The following is a 4,562-nucleotide window of genomic DNA, read 5'->3' on the forward strand; positions in this document are numbered from 1 at the left end:
TTGATGGTTACTTCAACTCCTTTGTGAGGAAACTTGATACATCGATGATATGTAGATGGTACTAAGTTCATCTCATGAACCCATGGAAGTCCTAGCAATATGTTGTATGTGAGCTCTAGATGAAGGACTTGACAAACCACATCCTTTGTAACCGGCCCAACTTTGAGAGGTAAGGTGACTATGCCTTTGGATGAATGCTCTTCATCATCATATGCCTTGATGGTAATTTTGTTTGTACAATTCACAGCTTTATCTAAATATCCCAATTGTTTAATAGTGCTCAATGTACAAATGTTTATACCCGCTCCTCCATCTATTAGGACTCGTTTTATTCAATTTTTGTGTATGAAGGCTTCAATGTGTAATGGTGCATTATGTGGCTGACTTACAGAGGCGTCATTGGCTTCTATAAATGTGAGAGAGTGTGGAATGGAAAGGTATCCCACCATGGCTTGAAACTGGTCCATGTTCAAATCAATAGGGACAGAAATGTCTCTCAAGATTTTGTCAAGAATGGCTTTATGTGCGGGGGATATGCGTAAGAGCTCAAGGATTGAGATGAGTGTGGGTGTCTTCCCTAACTATTCTACAAGGTCATACTCAGGCTTGGTTGATGAGGAAGTGGTGTTTTTAGCTGGAGCACCTTGCAAGGTGAATTTACCTTGACGGGTTGTGACATTACATTCAGGGGTAGGTTCGGAAGAAGATCCAATGCCTTTTAGGACAATCTTGGGTCTTTGGGTAGAATTCTCAGGTGTTTTTCCTTGATGATAATGGTAGAGACATAATTATCCATTGAAATGTGATTGATAGTTGAATCATAGTTATAAGATGCTCTGGTATAGTTGGTTTGGTCATTTGTGGTTGTAGCTTTTCCCTTATCATGTTTTGGGAATGGTTCCTTAAACATCTCATGTTCTTGATTGGATGAGTGTCCCTCAATCTCAATGTCACCTCTATCAATAAGATCTTGTATAATGTTCTTCAATCGATGACAATTCCCTGTCTTATGACCTTTGCTCTTATGAAATTCACAATACTCATCATCATTCCACCAATTTGGTTTAACCTTTGGCTCATATGGAGGAAAATATAGAATTGTGATTACTTTGTTTGCCACTAGCTTCTTGAAAATTGACTCAAGTGGTTCTCCCAATGGGGTGTACTTCCTTCGTGATCTAGAAGTTGTTTGAGTATTCACTTGATTGTTTGTAGAGCTTGATCCAGAAAAAACAATTTTTGGTCATACCGTATTGGCATCAACAACACCATCATTGACTGTGTTCTTGTTTTTATTCCAAAATCTTGGCTTATCTTTTCCTTTAAAGTCATCTTTGTTTTCCTTGAATATCTTAATGACTCCTTGTTCAATTAGGACCTTCTCTATTGCTAAGCCTTTTTCAATAACGTCCTTGAAGGTGGACAAACAAGCTTTTCTTAGGTCATAACCAATGTCTTTGTTAACATTCTGGGTGAACATTTCTACCATTTATTTTTGTGAAATTTCACAAGAGCATCTACTGGCTAGATTTCTCCATCTTTGTAAAAATGATGAAAAAGATTCTCCATCCTTTTGCTTGGTGTTGCACAAAGTGGTGATTGATATGTTTGTCTCTATGTTGTATGAGAAATGTTGGATAAATGTCTCTGCTAAGTCATCCCATGACTTAATTCTAGGTGAGAGTTGAGAGAACCATTCCATAGCTTGATCACCTAAGCTTTGTGGGAATAATCTCATCAAATATGTCTCTTCTGCTGCTACCTCAATGCAAGTTGTGAAAAACTGTCTTATGTGTGCCTTAGGATCCCCTTTTCCTCTATACTTATCAAACTTAGGTGTCACATAGTGTGTAGGAAATGGAGGCATTGGAATGCTCTTGTCAAATGGATAAGGACATATGTCTCTCATTGTGTAAGTTGGCTTCGGTGTATTTATGTCCTCCATTTTCTTTTGTAAATCCTTGATTTGCTGTTCCAAATTGCTCTTAGGTGGAGACCGACTTCTTGGACCATACCCCATGGTTGAGGTACCAATTGGAGGAGCATGTTGCATATATGGATGATATTGATCATACACATGTTCATATGGAGGAGGTCCATAATGATGTTGTGTATATGGACCACTTGGTATAGAGTCATGGTGAGGAATGGAATATCTTCTTTGTCCATGTATACCATACTCTATAGGAATGTCATGAGTTTTTTCTAGTGTGTTGCCCCCAAATTTGACATAGGGTTTCCTTGTGTCCAAATTTTGAGCATGCCTTTGAATATCCAATTGCTTAGGTGGTTGATCCTTAGAATTTGCATGTGATTGAGTGTATTTTTCTGCATAAGACTTCCATGATGGTCTATGAAGATGAGTATCATATGCTTGACCATGTGTGTATGGGACCTCTAGTTTTTGAGACAAAGATGATGGTGATTTAGGCACCATATGTGGTCCTTTATTGCCTCCACTATTAGGCCTCCTTTGATCCATGTTGGAGTGAGATTGTTGCAAAGGTCAATTTTCCATTATTTGAGACATGTCAAAATCATGAGTTATCTTGGTTCCACTTTGTGCCATCACTTGTAGAAAGTATTGTCTATCTCTTCTCATGATTTCCTCAACCAATCGATTGAAATGGGGATTCATAACCGTGTCTTCCACTTCTGTTGAATGTACGAAAAAGTTATCCATGTTGTCATTGTGTGTATCATTGTTGTTTGTAGTGTCCATGTGCTCAACATTTGGAATGTTTCTATAGGCATCCATGTCAGGTAATGTAGTATGATCAGAATTGAAAAAGATATCATTGTCATATTCATAGGAACTCATGTTTACAGATTCTTGAGCCTCTTTAGTTTCTCTCCAAGATTTTTGGGAACGGGTTTCAACCATGAACTAGGTATTGACCAAGATGTTTGAGACTAGATGAAAATGGAAAGAGTATGGAAGACCAAGAGTTGGATGGAATGTAAATGAATCTGAGGTGTACTTGCAATGTCCAAAGTGTAAGACCAAGTATGTATGTAGTAGAGTAGGTGTGGCTTCCAAAGAGATGATAGTTTCTCTTGATGAGGTAAGTTCACCTTGACTCTAAGTAAGACCAAATGAGACCCAAAGGTGATAGACCTTGATGAGGGACCACTTAGCAAAATGTTGTTGTTTGTAATGTGTTGACAAAATATGATAAGGACAAGCAAGTGACCTTTTGACTTGAGTTTAGATAAATGTGAATGTAATGTAAGGTGTAAAGCAATGATGGACTTTGTGATACCCAAAGATAGGTTGAATCTAGATGAAAACCTGAAGAGATAGCCTAGGAAGCTCAATAAGTTTGAAACTGACTGTTCTTGTTTATTGAATTATGAAAGTTTTCAATCCTAAACACAGACATGCATGTATACTTCACAGATGCGCTTAAAGGACACATGCACTATTATGTCAGACACAGATGTGCTTAAATGATACAGACATGGTTCAGTCAAACACAAACGCATCTCTGAGATGTTGTAAGTGCAATGTTGCTCAAAAGACACAGACGCATTTTTGCCCTTCACAGACACGTTTAGATGACACAGATGCGGGTCTATCCGACACAAACACATTTCTGCAAACTTTGTGTAATTTTTCCAATCTGTGAAGTTGTTTTTTTGTGACCAAATCTGAATGTTTGACTATTTTTCATGACAAGAGGACACAGTGTTGATGAGGACTCAATGTTTGTAAGTGTTTAGACTCAAAGACTCCAAGAAAAGTGTGTTGTTTAATGTAAAATTGTTTTGCATACACTTGAAGACACAAAAGACACAATGTTTTGATGTTTGGTCTTGAATGTTTGATTGTTCAAAATAAGTCAAGCACAATTCTTATGGCCGGCCAAGACAATAGTTGTTGATCCCACATGGAGTTTCCCCCAAAGCTACGCTATTCAGAGCGGATACGTAGATGCTTGACCCCATTGGCTCCACCCTTGGCACTCACTTCTCAGGGTAGCCAAGCATCAGTCCCCACAAAAACTCCTCGTTGCGAACTTTGTATCTCTGCTAAGAACTGTATGTGTGTGGGCCGCTACCAGAGGTTTGACCTCCTGCCCCAACAACTAGAAGGATTTTGGCTTCTAAAACAAAAAGGTGCTAGTAAGGGCATCCGCTCATGTGGCCATACATGCGGCACTTTCAACTTTGTGAATATAGAAGGCTCCCAACCGGTAGGGGTTACGCCCTACAAATGATCAAATAAATTTGATCAAACAGGTTTATGGGGAGACATAGTGTCGGTATGAACTAATCAACACACGTTATCCATAGTTTTCACCATGGATACAGTTATTTATAGTGGTTTGGAAGAAGATGGCTTTTCTTTTGCTACCACTTAGGTCATTCTCTCCTCACTAGTAGTCCTAATGACCACACGAGGAGACAGGCCCTCTAAAGATGAAACAAAAAGAGCCTATTGCCCAAGACACAAAAGACACTGGTTCAATTTTAGTGCACCAATTGAAGTGTTTGATAATATATGAAAACAAAGCACAATAAAGATCAAAATAAAATCCTTGTCAAGGTCCTGCAACAAA

Source organism: Cryptomeria japonica, chromosome 9 (genome assembly GCF_030272615.1).
Source record: "Cryptomeria japonica chromosome 9, Sugi_1.0, whole genome shotgun sequence".
NCBI classification, from domain to species: Eukaryota; Viridiplantae; Streptophyta; class Pinopsida; order Cupressales; family Cupressaceae; genus Cryptomeria; species Cryptomeria japonica.